The sequence below is a fragment of the Furipterus horrens genome, unplaced genomic scaffold (assembly GCF_987537825.1).
Source record: "Furipterus horrens unplaced genomic scaffold, mFurHor1.1.pri manual_scaffold_6, whole genome shotgun sequence".
Classification (NCBI taxonomy): domain Eukaryota; kingdom Metazoa; phylum Chordata; class Mammalia; order Chiroptera; family Furipteridae; genus Furipterus; species Furipterus horrens.
In genome coordinates this window covers 148,547,370-148,564,475 of record NW_028327176.1, presented here as the reverse complement: position 1 = coordinate 148,564,475, position 17,106 = coordinate 148,547,370, and positions in this window count along the sequence as shown.

The window sequence follows — 17,106 nt, the reverse complement described above, 5'->3', positions numbered from 1 at the left end:
GCTGGCATTATTTGATATTATTGTTTACACAGAAAATCCAAAAGGCAAGCTATTAGAACTAATAAGGCTCTGGGTAATTGTTATCAGTACACACATGCCCAAACACTCAAATACTTGCCGATGTACTAGCAACAATTAGAAAATGTAGGTATTCTTAAAGATATCATTACAAAGGTAATAAAAAGCTATAACTTATCTAGGAATTTGCCCTGGCTGGTTTAGCTCAGTGGATTGAGCGTCGGCCTGCGAGCTAAGTGTCGCTGGTTCGATCTTCCAGTCAGGGTACATCAGAGAAGGAAAACTCTGACTCCAAAAAACCTCCGCTGCCTTGCGGCATACCTCTTCAGGGGAAAGGCTAAGGGAGTAAACCCCGACAGAAAATCCGGAGCCGGAGTCCCTAAGGCGGTTTGACGTTGTAGTCAACACCGGCAACTCCTGCGGCGCACCTGAACCCAAGCTGTATCGACTCCGTCTTTCCCTTGGACCCTTCAGCTGCGAAGAGAGGGGGGGTCTGCTGCATGGGCAACAGCAGACCCTCCATATTACCCTGCCCAGGCTCTGTAGCTTCAGCGTCATCACAAGATGTCGATTCAACACGGGAGGAGACAGATACCATGTCACTCCCGAGTCGGACTGCACAGCCATTCTCGGCGGTGCAGATAGACTCTTAAGAAGCTACACCATCGTCTCTCGAGACGGACGGCTGCCGACGACGACGATCTAGGAATTAATCTGACATAAGATGTGGACAGTATTAACACAGAAACAATTTTTTAATTAAGAGATATAAAACAGAAATTGAATAAATGAAAAGATACACCATTTTCGTGGAAGGAAAAACTCTATATCATAAGAATGTCACTTTTCCAAAAATAACATACGTAACTTAGTAAAATCCCATCAGAGTTTTGGGATATGTCATGGGACATTTTCAGAGTAATTCATTTTCATTGAGAAATGGGCCACAGGAAAAACTCGACAGAGCAGTGACCAGTGGCAACAGTCTCAGCCCTTCTTTGTCATCGTCCCAGGATGATAGAGTCTGGGCCTCAGTCCCCATTTACCCCAATCAGGTGATAAGGAGAGGAGCCTTGAGTCAGGCCTATGACCGGGAGGTGTTTCGACATCAGTAGCGTTCTGTGTTTTTGAAAAAGGAGCTATGGAGAAAATCAGCTCCTGCTATTTCTATTGCTCAGGAACCAAAGCCTCTTCCACCCTGGACTTTAGCCAGCTAGGCCACAATAAATAATCCCACAAGTGGAAAAAACACCTCATTTCATTCCAAGAGTTTATAAATCAGTATGTTACTCAGTTATCCCCTGACTTCATCTAATATGCTTCTCCCTCACTCCACCACTGGGGATAGTGTCCTGCAGAAAAAACTCCCATTCTAAAATGTGCATTTCATCTTCTTCCAGTATGGAAAAGCAGGCTCAGGGAAGACGGAAGAGTGAGTGGCCCCTGCCAGCTTTCCTCTTGGATACCAGCCCTGGAAAGGCCTCCAGGAAGAACCCTGTTGGAAGATGACTTTATCAGGCCAGATCAGGAGCTTACGGCCGGCAGCTCCAGCAGGAGTTGGCTCCTTCTCCTGCTTCACTGTCTGCTCCTCCCATCTGGGGGAAGCTCTGGGACACAGCTCAGGTCAAAAGGTGAACCCCAACAACCACACCCATGTGTATATAGTATGTCAGACTTGGCAAATCATTTGTCTCATTTGATCCACATAAAATCATATGACTATTGCCATTTGAAAAATGAAGAATATGGCATGTTACAGACAGGGAAACACACCCAGATTTCCAATTTGCAACTAGTAAGCAAACAAGCCAGAACTATGTCTGGATTGTTAAAAAAATTATAGTCCTGCACTTCACTCTCTCCATACTGCATACATCATTACTTTCCAGGTATTACACCCCGCCCCCCGCCCCCCCAGACCCTCCTGTGTTGACCCCTTCAAGGTGCAGTTCAGGCTTGGTCAGGCTGCCAGTTTTACTCATCTGAATACAGATAGAGGCTAGTGGTTAGTTCACAGGAAAGACAGAGGGAGTGTCTTTTGGTAGTTATTCATCGTGCCCCTACTAATAAGAAAGGCAGTTTCTCCAAACAAGGAGTTTCAAAGAACCACTGGCAGCACCCTCACTGCGTGCCAGGGCCTCCCTCCTAGGGCCGTGCACAGAGCCGGCACCTGGCCAGCCCACTGCTGACACCTTGTGGCCGAGAAAGAGTTCCTGCCCATTTCCTCTCAGAAGCATACCAAGTAAGGCGGCTGGCTGAATGCTAGGAACCAGCCAGATTTCCTTTCCTGCCCTTTCCCGGTGCCCCTGCTTCCCCTACCTCCCACCCCATGCCCCAAACCCATAGTTCCAGGGCTGCTTGGAGGCAGTGTAACCTTCAGTGGGTGGCTGCCCAGCTCCTGCCGAGCCAGAGTGGTGGTCACAGGGCCCTCTAGGTGGCACTTGCTGCCCAAGGCAGTAACAGGCCTCACGGCACTTGCCAAATGACTGACAGATGAAACAAGGATTTGCTCATAAAAATAGGCATGAACCAGACACCTGAACACGGGGTCCGCTGCTGTAAGCATCAGAAGGCGGAGCAGAGGACACCCCTCTGGAAATAGAGCTGTGGCAAGGGCTTCTTGTGACAGCCTTTGAGGCACATTACAATTTAAAGGCAGAAATCGCCAAGGGACTTGCTCTGATGTCAGCAATTAAAACACTTCAAGTTCTAAGGAGACTCTACTATTAATAGGAGAGGGGTGTCTCTGGCATCTACCTGCATACCCTTTTAGTGGAGGCATCAAACTAGAGCCTTGTCACTGCTTTAACGCGGTGTGCAATGATTTTATTCCAAGATATTTTTTTAAAATCCTCATCAGAAGATATTTTTTATCAATTTTAGAAACAGAGCAGAGGAGAGAGAGAGAGAGAAACATTGACGTGAGAGAGAGGCCTGAGACAAGGGACTGAAATCGCAATCTAGGTATGTGCCCTGACTGGGATTCGAACCCACAACCTTTTGGTGTATGGGATGATGCTCCAACCAACTGAGCCACCCAGTATTTTTAATATTCCTATGAGTGATCAGCAGAGTGACTGCAATTCGCTTAGTAGGAATTTAAGACGGTTCTATCTCAAAGCACCATGACGTCCCATTACATTAAGCAGTTAAAGGTCCTGACGCAGGTCATTTAATCTCTAGCCCTCTGTTTCCCCATACATAAAATAAAAGGTTTGAAAAAATGTATAGTTCTTAAAGCATGATTTGTGAACACACGGGCATCAGAAACAGATGGTCTTGTTAAAGAACCAGATTTCAAAATCTTTGGTCTGGGGTCTGAGAATCTGCATTCTAATCCACCCTTCGGGTGATGCTTATACACGCGTTTGAGATGCACTGAACAAAGTGATGTGTGGTCTGAGAGTTATTGAGACCTACTGCGAACCCTGCAAGGACAAGAGAAGATCCTCTCCCTCAAAGAGCCCACGGGCCTTTTGGAAACATAGACAAGTGAGCAAAAGATACAGCAAATGACAACAGAGGCTGGGGGAGAAAGAAAGAGAGAGTGGGTAACTGCCTGCAGGCTTCACAGGAGAGGCGACACTGGAGTTCTCTGGAAAGACGGGTGCACCAGGTGCTCAGGGTGCTGTAGACAGAGGTCAAGAGGGGCACCGCAGACCCAGGAGCAGCACGTGACTTCCTGCCGCTGCCCTCGGGTGGGACTGTCAGAGATCAGAAGCCCCGCCCCTACTGTGAGGTCAGCATCTGTAAGAGGAGAGGAATACATTAAGGATTAGCGTGCCGTTTTCATTTGATCCAAAAATGGATCCAAAGCTCTGGTAATCTCATCCTCTCCTTCCAAAGCAGTAAGAGGTCAGGTCCTCAGGGAGGGAATACTCAAGGGCAGGGCCCCTACGGTGTCCATCACAGCACGCAGCTGGCTCCTCCGAGGGGGTGCCCACAAAAGCAGGCCTAAGATTTAATGTCAGCAATTTACTTTCTTAATCAAGGACATTTAAAAAGAAAAGCAGTTCTTCTCTGTTTATATCTTTTTCTACCGACCCCTTTTAAATTTCCTTGAATAATATTTAAAACCGTTTACTTTCTGTAGCTTTGGAAAGATGCACCAAAACAAAGACAAAAACAAAAAGGAAAAACAAAAACAAAAACATACACACACAATAAAACCCAAAGCAAAATCCAAACCCTTTAGTTACTTACTACATGGGACCTGACCCATGTTCTCAAATTTACCCTTTGTCTCTCAGCATGAGTTATACCCAGGCCTTCTGACCCAAATGGCTGGCGTCTTGGTCCCCTCAGCCCAGTGGCCTTGGGCACAGACTGAGAAGAAGCAAAGCAGCCTCCCATCCTTCTGCACGTGGTGTGCTGGAGGCTGCTCCCAGCAGCTCATGAGAGTGGATATTAAATTTTCAGGAATTTTTCAAGCCAATTGTTAAATACAGACATTATTAAAAATTAAATGTATACATTACAATTTAAAAAGTTGCATTAAAAACAAAGGTAATAGATGCAAAAAACCCATTGCTTCCCAATTAGTTTTACCACATTAGACTATTATCTGTGCTTTTGAGGTTATTTCCATCTACTACATCTAAATAGTGGAAGTACTATATAACAAGGTGCTGCCACACGTGTCTTGAAATTGATCACTGTGAAAATATTTACACCACGAAAGCAGCATATGCTAGACATCAGGGCATGATTTATTGTTTTGTTGATTATCTAGACTTCAGAAAGTAATGGGAAATGTTAATAATGAGGACTGAACTTAGAAGTTTGTCATATCTGTGGCTGTTACATTGTAAATAATACAAAAATTTGAGGAAGTATCTTTACATATTTGAAAACTAAGAAAAGAAGTCACTTGTCATTGATAAACAAGCACTGCTCCAACCTGTCTGTGTGGTTTCACTTTTGTCTTATATGTTAACATACAACAAAACGTCACAAGCTTCTATGTCTCAAGACTAGGTTGTGCATAGTTTAATTGTGGAACATTAAATAATTATATTTTAAATGATTACTATGAAGGTTTAAACGTTTTTAATGATCAAAACTTAAAAAGTGGTGTTTTCTCTTTAATCAAAAAAGTTTTTTTGAACACTCATTCAACAATTGCCACAAGGTACAGGTACAAGAATTCAGAAAAAAATCAACAAAAGTATTCTGTGAGAATCAATGGGGCTTTAAGCAATTTGTAACAGAGTGCTGTATATTTTATTCTCATTTGTAAATTGTGTACTATACATCCTTTGTATCAGCAAACTTTATAACAAACGTGTATGTGTGTATGTATGTACACATTTCATTTTTCAGAGAACCCATAGTTAAACACTTACCAGTGCACCATTCATCTTCTCAGAGCTTTATTTATATCTGTGGAACACATATCCATCAAGGCAGCAAACGCTTTAGTTGGTTTTAATTGCCATGGTAGCTACTGGAAGGAGCACTAGACTGACAGTCCTAGAAAGCCAGGTGTTCACCTTGATACTGCCACTGGACAAGTCACTCATCCTGCCTATATCTCAGTTCTCTTCTGTGCAAAAATGAGTGCATTGAAAATATGAGCAGGACTCCCGGCCAAGATAGAGGCGTAGACAAACATGCTGCGTCTCCCTCCACAACTAAGAAGGAATACAACTATCTCAAAACTAGAGACAACCAGAAGTTTTAGAAAATCAAGCTGCTTGGAAGTCCAATAAACAAAGATATAAAGAAGAAATACTTATCCAGGTAGGAGGGGCGGAGCCAGGGTGGAGAGGATGCTGTGTGGTGGTGGCAGCAGCAGGCCAGCAGAAAGTGCAATCACACATTTTAAAAAGTTGGGAGGGACACCTGGAGAGTGTTCCCAGCACCAGACCAGACCACACAGCTCATGGTTCCAGCACCAGGGAAAATAAAGCCTCTTTGCTTCTGACTGTGAAAACCAGTGGGGGTTGCGGCGGAGGGAGAAACTGCCAGTCTCTCAGCAAAGTCCGCTTGTTTAAAGGGCCCCCATGGTCCTAAAACGTCCCCAGACCCACCCACTCTGGGAACAATGGCCAGGGCAACAGCTAGAGAAATGCCAGTCCCATACAGAAGTGGGAGACGTGCCTGGAAAAGGGGCAAGTGCTGAGCAGGTGGCATTGTTCCTGCTCAAACCCCTCCCCCCCACACAGTGCCACAACGTGGTGAAACTAATCACCGGTACTGATGAATACCTAAGGTGCCACCCCTTACAACATAACAGGTATGACGGCTCTATCTAAGACACAGAGGCAAACACACACAGGAGCCTGTTAAGATGAGGAGACAAAGAAGTATGGCCCAAAAGAGGGAACAGACTGAGTTTCCAGTGAGTAAACTAAGTGACAAGGAGATAACCAACCTAACAGATGTAGAGTTCAAAACATTGGTGATAAAGATGCTTACAACCTTGACAGATATGCTTAAGTATGGCAAACACATAAGGGAAGAAGTGAAGGCTATGCTAAATGAAACAAAGGAAAATCGGAAAATCCACACAAAACCAATGGTGAAGGGAAGGAAGCCGGGGTTCAAATCAATGATTTGGAACATAAGGAAGAAAAAGTCAACCAGTACAGAATGAGGAAACATTCTGTTGAAAAAAATGAGGAGAGGCTTAGGAACCTCTGGGACAACTTTAAACATACCAACATCCGAATCATAGGGGTGCCAGAAAGAGAAGAGGAACAGCAAGAAATTGAAAGCTTATGTGAAAAAAATAATGAAGGAAAACTTCCCAAATTTGGTGAAGGAAACAGACATACAAGTCCAGGAAGCACAGAGTACCAAACAAGCTAGACCCATAGAGGACACACCAAGACACATCATAATTAAAAGGCCAAAGTTTCAAGATAAAGAGAATTTTATAAGCAGCAAGAGAAAAGCAGAGAGTTACCTACAAAGGGGTGCCTATAAGACTATGAGCTGATTTCTCAAAAGAAACTATGCAGGCAAGAAAGGACTGGCAAGAAGTATTCAATGTGATGAAAAGCAAGGACCTACAATTAAGACTACTCTATCCAGCAAAACTATCATTTAGAATGGAAGGGCAGATAAAGTGCTTCCCAGACAAGGTAAAGCTAAAGGAGTTTATCATCACCAAGCCATTATTATATGAAATGTCAAAGGGACTTACTTAAGAAAAAGAAAATCAAAATTATGAACATTAAAATGACAACAAACTCACAACTATCAACATCTGAATCTAAAAAATAAAAACAAAATCCAACTAAGCAAACCAGAATAGGAACAGAATCATAGGTATGGGTATCATTTGGAGGGTTATCAGCTAGGAGGGGGGAGGGGGATAAGTGGGGATATGGTGCAGGGAGTAAGAAGCATAATCGGTTAATACAAACTAGACAGGGGGAAGTTAAGAATAATATAGGAAAGGGTGAAGTCAAAGAACTTATATGCATGACCCATAGACATGAACTAAGGGAGGTGGGATTGCTGGAGGGAAGGGGTGGGTACTGGGTGGAGGGGAGCAAAGGGAAAAAAATTGGGACTACTGTAATAACATAATAAAAAAATATATACTTAAAAAGAAAAGAAAGAAAATATGAGCACTATAGTCCTTTCCAGCTCTAAACTGTTATGATTTATGACCATGTGAGAAAAGGATGATTCTGAAGTTGCAGGACAGTAATCCCGGATACTTGGGTAGTGCAAACATACCTACCTAAGGATTCCCAACTTTACACTTTAGTGCCAATGTCATCTATGAGGTCACAGTTGTGTTTCAAATGCCCCCATGTTGTTTGTTACCATATTTTCAATAGGAATGACATGAAATCCAGCCAAAGGGAAGGAGAGAAACCTTACCTGTAAAGGATGCCTTTCAAGACCTGTCAGTTTGAGAGGAAATAGCCTCATGCTGCCTGTGGGGAGGAGGGTGAGATAGAGGTACTAAATCTGCTCCTCAGGCAAGGCACACTGCCCTACTCCCTGAACCCCTGCCTGTCTCCCCACATAGTACCTGCAGGTCACTCAGTACACAATGAGTGATGGCCCTCAAAATAGAATAATTAAATAGAGAGCACTTTATAGCTCACATGGTGCCTTTGTAGCCTTCACAGTGCTGGGCAGGAAATGGTTAAGCAGGAACTGTCCTGAGACTGGGGCGCTGATTAATAACACTGCACAGGAAGAGTGGGCCTCATTCTCTCTGCCCAATGGGGAAATCCATTTTCAATTCTGACCTCAATGAGGAAGTTACTCTTCCTGCCAAAAGGAGTGGAGTACAGCCTTCCCCAGCTCCACAGCATAGCTGAATCAGAAGACAGAAGCAGCCCTGGACAGTGTGGCTCAGTTGGTTGGAGAGTCATCTCGGAACCAAAAGGTTGCAGGTCTGATTCCTGGTCAGGGCACGTACCTAGGTTTCAGGTTCGGTATCAGGTCCAGGTGTGTATGATCTTTCGTCTGGGCATGTGTGGGAGGCAATCAATCAATGCTTCTCTCTCACATAGATGTTTCTCTCTCTCCCTTCCCCTCTCTCTAAAAAGCAACGAATGTCCTCCGGTGAGGATGGAAAGAAAAGAAAAAGAAGACAGGCAGATAAGAGAGAAACAGCACCAAGGGCGGAGCAAAGCCCAAGACAGACAGGGCAGGAGGTTGATGGAGACCGTCCTCAGTACAACAGCAGACACAACGCTTAACACGCACTCACTGCAATGAGAACAAGGCTGGGAAACAAGAAAATGCTACGTTAGGAGGAACGGGAATAGAGGGAGACATAAAAGAATGTCAGCAGAACCTAGAAGAATCTAGACACCCTAGGCCAGTGGTCCCCAACCTTTTTGGCACCAGGGACTGGTTTCGTGGAAGACGATTTTTCCAAGGACCGGGGAAGGGCGTGGGGGGATACAAAAGGCGAAGCTCATGCAGTAATGCGAGCAAAGCTTTGCTCCTCACCAGCCCACAGCTCACCTCCGGCTCTGCAGCCCAGTTCCTAATAGGCCACAGACCAGTACCCGTCCATGGCCTGTGGGGGGCTTGGGGACCCCTGTACTAGACCGCATTACCTAGAGGTTCCTTAGCAAAGAGCAACTGAAGGCATACCAGAAGTCCACTGGATATATTTTATTACAGTATATATTTTAAACTAATATATGATTTTTTAAAAATGTACATAGTTCTTATCCCATTTTTCTGTGCTTATAAAATCCTAAGTTTTTACAATCTGAAACCCCTCTAGAAATTGTTTCAGATTGACAACTAGCCCAAGAAGATTCTGACTTTAGGCTGAAGTTCGAGATAAGATGCTCAGGGTGAGAATAGCAAGGGGAGCAGCCTTGCCCCTTCGCTCCTAGAATGAGATCTCTAGGATGTCTGTTGCCATCAAGGTGAAGGACACGTTCACACATTCACACACTCTGTCGGCTGAATGTCCACCCAGGAAAACAGGGAGCAGCTCAGACATTGGCATGCAAGGGAATTCAGGGAAAGGAACTGGCTATAAGGTGATGGTAAGCTGACAAGTTGGTCAGGGGACCGTAAGGTAACCCTGACGCTAAAGGGACAAAAGAGAGGCCATTATGCGAGTTGCAATACTGAGGACCTGTGGGGACTGAAGACATTGATGCAGAGAGGGAAGAAAACACCTTCTCCCAAGTTTCAGGGTCAGGTCCTCTGCCTATAGGGCAGATCAGGGAAACTTATGGTCTGAGGAAAAACAAGCCCAGAGTTAGCGCGCACACGCATTTGATCCTAGAAGTGACCCCAAGAATCGGTAATATGATCTCCATCCCACTGATGGAGAAACCGAGCCTCAGAGACATTAAAAACCAGCCCAGTCAACAGTACATGGAAGAAAATGGTGGCGCTGAAATGGAAACTTAGATCTTCCATCTATACACCTACTCTCCATCCACTTTCCTTAGTTGGTCCTGCAGTGGTGTGGGGGGCAGGAATGTTTAACGACCCCCATGGCGTTTCCAAGCTACCGATGGTAGTGGTCCTTAACTGCCTGCTCATTCTCAGGCCAGGAGCCACAGGCAGGGCACCACATGCTCCTCTGGCACGAGCAGAAGCCACTGCGGGCCAGGACTGCCAGCCAGCGGACTTATGGAGGGTCTCGCCCAACCGCCCCGAGCCTCCACAAACGAACTCTGTATGCTCGGGTGAAGGCAGAGCAATGGGCCAACTCAGAGTCTGTGCCAGCTAATTATCTAGCCCTCCTTCTGCTCCCCGGAAGCCCCGGCCCTGCTGGACGGGCAGTGCTCTGTGCATCTGATGTCAGATGGCCTGGCTCCACCTCTCAGTGGGGCCGGTATTTGGTTGATCCTTCAGGCTCCCATTTGGTTCATAAAACACAAACATCTGCTGGGATTCTGGTTGGTCTGTGGAGAAAGGTGAGGGAAGCGAGCTGGGGCTGGCGGTGGGGGTAGGGGGAGACTGGAGCTGGCTCTCTGGGGGAGTTAATTAGATACCATGTGATGTGGGAGACTTTATCAAGCCAGAGCCCTGATCAACTCCCTAAAGAAGGGAAAGGCAAAAGAGAAGATAAATTTTCATGGGGTTTCTTTGGAAAGCCTGAAGCGGAGTCTGTGGCTGCTTTTCCTCCATTGTGCTGCTTCCTCCAACTGTTCCTTTTCTCACCAGTTGGCTATTATTTTCTAACGCATTTTGATAATTACTTTATCAATCAAGAAAGATAAACAAAAGCCCAAAAATACACCCGAGTGAATGAGTTTCCAGAGCCAACCAATCTTCCGTACTGATTTTTATGGTTATTCTGCAGATGTACTTGAGAAACAGGTGAAGGGCTGGACTCCTCGTTCATCCGTGGTTCACAAAAAACAGACGAACCCTCCTCCCACCTCCTGGCGCTCATCTGCAGGGCCGGAGACATTCAATGAGTTAAGGAAATGCTATCCAAGCAAAATAAACACCCTAAAAAGACTCGCCTACAGTCTTATCCTTATGAGAATGATTCTTTGCCTTTATTTGCTTATTAAATCAACAAAGTATGGGGTCAAGAGTTGAGAGAGCACTTCTTGAGCTACCTTTAATAAAAATAAAACGTAGGGAGTTTGTATCATTGCAAATGTTTAGAAAGAAAACTGCCAGTTATTCAATGAATAGTGTTCATATTTCAGAAGCCCAAATGTTGCCTAGATGTGCGCTGTGAGTGACTGGACATGAACCCAGTCCATTAGCCTCCAGTGTATCTTACTGAGTGGCCCAGCCCAGCCTGTCTTGTTACTAGCTCTGGGGAGAAGCCAGCAAGCACTACATTGGAGAAGAGGCATTACCTCCACTTCTGGTTCAGTCCTAAATCCACGACTTCAGAATGAAAAAGTCATTGCAGCAGATCACCCTAGTGAGCAATTGCAGACTTTCATGACATGCCCCAGCCTAGCCCACCCCCTCCCCAGTTTCCATTTCCCAAAGTAATAGTGTCCCCTGCCAGGAGAGAGTTTGGGTTTTCTTTTCTTTCAAGATCAGCACAGAACTAGCATATTCAGTGACTACTCCCGACAATCCATAGCAGGGACTACAGGGATATCAGACCTAAAGGAAACCATCCAATTTATAGCTGCTCACGTAAAAGCCATCAGGAGAATCATGAAATGATTCTCCATATGGTGCCCTGAAGCTTCCAAAAACTATACGAGAAAGGGGCTTGGAAGGAATTCTTTCCTTTTCAGAGACAGGGAGGGTTGAAGCCAAGCATCTGTGGCAACCTGGAAAAGCCACTCCCCTCTGACACCCACCCCCACTGCAGCCCTAGGGGTGGCCTGGAAGATCATCTATGCAGCGACCCAGGCACCCAGGGTCACCGACCTTGGCTCGTTAGGCTTTTCCGTTAACGAAGACTATGTTTTCTGGTATAAATGAACTCTACAGTTCTATTGTGTGGAAGCTTCGGGACATGGTTTGCCAAATGGAAAAACATTTGGAGGTTGGGAAAATATCTTGCACATAAATTACTGAAGGCACAGAGAATCTAAAAGAGGGATGAAATCAGAAGCCAAGGAAAAGCAGGGAGGGTGCCAAAGTAAAAATGGAGAGAGAGAGAGACAAGAGACAGGGAAAGCGATATAATGATTTCTCTTAATGACCTGCCTTCAGACCGAAAGGCAAGTTTCTAAGCTGTGTTTGAGCCTCATAAAAGCCATGTGCCTGAGTATTGGGCAATAGCCTTTAAATGGGGAGATCAAGCCCCCATTTTTCATCTTTCTGAGTGGAGCTCTTCATTGATTATGTTAAGTGCTGGCCACCGGTAAGAAACACAAAAAGCTCATTGTCTACGGCTGTGGCAAAGGCCAGTTACACACTTGTTAATTTCCTGATTTATGACACTGAGGAGCCGGAACTGAGGGCAGTGCTTCCTCTCTCTCTTTCCCCCTCTCGCTCCCTGTCTCTGTCTGTCTGTGTCTCACTTGCTCTGTCTCTCTGTCTCTCTCTGTCTTTCTCTGCCTCTCTGTCTCTCTGTCTCTCTCTCGCTGTCTGTCTTTTGGTGCTGGTGGTGGTGGTGGTGGAAACTATTAAAACAGAGGCTGATCAGGAAGTTTGTGATAAAGAGAAGCCAGGCTCTCCTCTGACATACAATCTCTCTCTTGGCTTAAGTAAACTTGCTCCTTCAAGGCCTGCCATCAACAGAGCCGGGCTCACGTTTCACCACTAAATCTGAGTCAACAATCTCTAATCTGGACACTGGGTTCGGAATCCAGGCTCAGGTTGCACTTGGAAGCTGACAGCAGGGACGAGAGCAGAGAAAAATACGGCCTTTGTTTGTGGTTTGATCGTCCCCACCGAGCGGAGCTGAGGTCATGTGTCGTTTTCTGTCATCAACAAGATAAAAGTTTGCACCTCTCTGGCCCTGAAATGGCTCTGCTGCAATTCATATTAAGGCCAAAGAGCTCTCTGCCCCAGGATTGGAGGGCCAAGTTTGTGGAGAGCTTAGATTTGGAGCCTTTTTCATCTTTCTGACATATGATACCGTGACATAGGCAGCCCTCACTGGGTTGCTATGCAGATATACAATTTCTGAAAAGTTACACCCGGAAAACGAAAACCCTGGGCTGGATTAGCATTTCACAAAGAACAGGGATAAAATGTGTAGCAGTTAGGCTAAAAAGCTAAAAAAAAAAAAAAAAAGTGAATTAAAGTTTCATGAAAACAAACTCTTTTTAAAAGGATCAATAAGTATAAAAGTATCTTATTGCATTCCTGGCCTTTGGTTTTGAGCTCTAATCCAGCTACTGTATGTGAAGGAGATGCTGTGAGCCAAATAGTGGAGACTGGGGAGGGAGGTCTTGGTGCAGCCTGGGGGTTCAGGGTGCGGGGAGCGTGAAATAAAAAGGGCTTCTGTTGAGTGCTGCTGTCTTTAAAAAGTTCTTTCTTTCTACCTAAAATTGCTTCCATTGTTTTTATTTTGTGATACTCTTTCCCTTTTGTTTAAATAAACCTCGAAAGAAGAAAAACTTACCTCATAGTCCAAGGGTTCTGGTTAAATAAGCTCCAGCATCTGCCTTCCTCTTCTTAACCAAGGTCAAAGGGCATGCTTTCCAGTGTCACTCACTCACACACCAGCTTTTTCTAAACAAATCTTTTTTCAAGTGTTTCCAGTACGAGGAATTATCTTACATGGAACATTGAAAGGAAATGATTAGGAATTTTCCTTGTTAACCCCAACACTAGTGCCTTCCAGCTGAAACTGTATGCTTCTCCTCCTCTAATGCCCTCCCTGAGCTGGCCTTGCCCACACAGCTGGGGAGGTCATGGCCCCTCACCTGCTGCTCAGACACCAGGGCTTCCCACCAGCCTTAACTGCAGACACTCTGGAGGGAAGCCCAGAGCAGAAAATGGGAAAGGGGGGTTTCGAAGGCACAGGGGGTGTAGAGGAGATTTGAGGAACGCAACTGGTCCTGCTCTCGCAGTGGATGGGAGTCACAGCAGGCAGCCTCCATGCACAGAAGAGCTCAGACCATCAACACGGAGTGAGTGCTATGAATATGCAAGACAACTTAGCCCTGGTCCTTGCTCCAAGTAGGCAGAGAAAAGCAGATTAGTGGAAATAGTAAAGAGCTGTGGAGTAAATCCCCTTGAGCATTCCCATTATGTGTACTTACTCCGGACAGAAACTTATTGGAGGTTAGGCAAAGAAGGTAAGAGCAACAGAATTTTTCTATAACTCAAGTGAAGGGAACCACTTCTGTGTTCTTATATGTCACTTCCAAGATAAGATGACATATATGAGAGTGACTGGTGTAAGATTAGGCCACCAGAAGTTACTCAGTTAAATGGTTTTGTGTGTGCATGCAGGCATCCATCCACCCTCAAGAGGGAGGCCAGAATGTGAGTGTGCCTGTTAAGGGTAGGCTCTGTGTTGGACTGCCCACATGCAGTTCCAGGCTCTGCCACTTAGCTTCTGTGGGCTCAGTTTCCTCATCTGTAAAATGGGAATGATGATAGTAATTATCTCGTAGGGCTGTTATGAGGCATAAATAAATAATGCAACTGAGTGGCACTTAGTCCTTTTGGATAAATGTCATGACAATGAGCAGTGGTGCTCAGTCCTTCTTGGAGGGGTTTACTGTCTGTTGGTTTGGCCCAACCTGCATGTGAGGAATGGGTGGAGAGAACATTATTTGTTCCCAGAGTTCTGGACGCAGGCTGCAATGACATCATCAGGCATGCGTCCCATTAGCTGATTCAGATTCCAAATGAGTTATGCCCTGAATTGATGCTGGTATTTCTGCAGCTGTGGTGCCATCAAAAGAACACTGCATGTAGGATCAGAGGGTTCGAATCTTGGCTCTATTACCTACTAGCTGAGCAAACTCAGCCGACGACTTACTCTTCCTAGACTGTATCTTCCTCATCCAGAAATGAGGGTTGCACTGCCTCTAGCATGTGGTTTTGTGAGACTCGCTTGAGATGGTCTGAGTGACTGTGTGACCGCCTCTGTTGTGGTGTCTGGTGTATGGAGGCTGCCAACATGACATCTGCTCGGTCAGCTAGTCAACCAGGGATCCAGTGGCTCAGCCCCAAAGCGACTATGAGGCTTGGATTCAGCCCCCTGCACTCTGGGCAAAGTGACGCAGCCCTGTGTGGTCCTCAGAGCTCCACCACCGCTCTTGACGTCCCTTCACACATCTAAACAAGTGCCATGGGAGGCAGCCCAAGTGCAGCTCAAAAAAATCAGGACAACAGGAAGTGGAAAACAGCCCCTGGCCCACATGTCCCCTTTCTTCCTGCCCCAGGGAATTCAACATGGGTGCCAACATGCCTCTCTTTTTCCTTTGTTTGAGCTTGTACCTCGCTTCCCTCAAACGTTACCTACAGATACATTAACAGTGGTATTTTTAGCATTGTCAAAACCAGGTGTCAAGAGAAGTTAGCCATAGATATCTTTTCTCCCCAAACACAATATCAAGGTCAAAGATTTCTTACTCTCATGGCTGAGGCATCGAGTAAATGACCTGAACCTGCAGCCTGGACCGCGAGGCATCCTGGGCCCTGGTGAGGTGGCTCAGCAGATAAGGAGTGTGGGTGCTGGAGCTCACTCTGGAGCTCTGCCTCGTACTACTTGTGACACCTTGGACAGAAACCCTTTCATCTTCATGCCTCAGTGTTTTTGGCTGTAAAATGGGAATGATGATAACATCAGCATCTCCCTCTCAGGGCTGTGTGCGAATTAAGAAGTGAATGTGTGCAAAACCTGTATGTGGAACTATGCACAGAGGGAGCACCTGCTGGGCGTGAGCTGTTTCTGCACCTCAGCAGATGCCCCCTTCTCTAGAATTGCAGACACTGGTGACAAGTGTTCATTCCATCCACAGTCAAGAAGACAGAATAGAAGGCCCTTTCTGGGTATTGAAGACTAACTTTACATCTATAATTGTGTGTAAGGTTCCAGAAATTATCAAATTTCTGAGGCTTTTCTGAGTAAGACGTGCAGTCGTTCCATGACTGGAATCACCATGCAGCTGAGATGCTCTCGGGGCTGGGTCTTGGCGCCTTCAGAAGCAGCCCACATGTGTGCTGACTGACTGGCCCGATCAGGCGGCACTGGCCTCTCCCTCCCTTGAGCACCAGAACAGGCTGAAACCCTGTAGTCTTGCTGTATTTGTTGCACAACTGCTCTGGTTTTCAGGGTATACTCTTGCTTTCCATCATTAAGCTAATGGGATGTAAGTGCCTCAACTCAGCTAACATTTCCATCCCCAGGATGGAGCATAGCTTTTCAAGGGTGTCTGATTAGAGGGCAACCATGCCTACCTTCGAGGAGCCCCAGGGACCTAGAAGAGCAGTGCAAAAAGTGGCCTCGTCCATTTCAACAGGAGCCACGGGAGCCCATGGGAGAAGCGACAGTCACACCTCAGGGAGATCAAGTGTGGCTTCACAGAGGGGCGGCATGGAAACTGAGCTTTGAAGGGAGTAACTTATTAATGGTATTAACGACTATAACAATAAGGAGGGCTTTCCATGGACTGGGTCTAGGCATTACAAGGCAGTTAAGAAGGGATCCCCATCCTCAAGGACTTTGCAGACCCGCAAAGGGCACAGACAGGTAAGCAGAGTGTGATATGCACTGGGCTGCAGGTGAGCATGGAGAGGAGCTGCCCGGCGGCAGGTGAGGGAGGAAGTGGTGCCAGCAGGCTCCCCAGGAGACCATCGCCTGAGCAGTCAGCTGAGTCTTGATGGGCTACAGAAATTGCCCAGGGAAGAGGAGGCAAAGACTAGCAAGGCAGAGACGGCTCCATGTGCAAAGAAAGGGGAAGGAGAGCAGAGGTACCAGGAAAGAGCTCCTAATTCAGCATGGGTGCAGTGCAGGTGGGGCTGAGGGGCAGGGAGCGGGCGGGCCTGAGAGGCGAGCAGGGGCCATTGGGAGGGCTTTGCTTGCCACATTGGACCCTTGGCTTTGCCTCTGCAGGCCACAGGAACCGGTGAAGAGTTATAAGCAGGGTTTGACATGTGCCAGGGCGGGCCCTGGTTGAGGTTGGTTAGGAAAGCTAAGACTCTGGCCCCTGGGGTGGAGAGGGAGCCATGTGAGTCTTGAGTGCCTTTGCAACTGGGCCTCAGTCCTGGCCTTTGGCTGTGCCGTGTGGGCAGTGCAAGCTG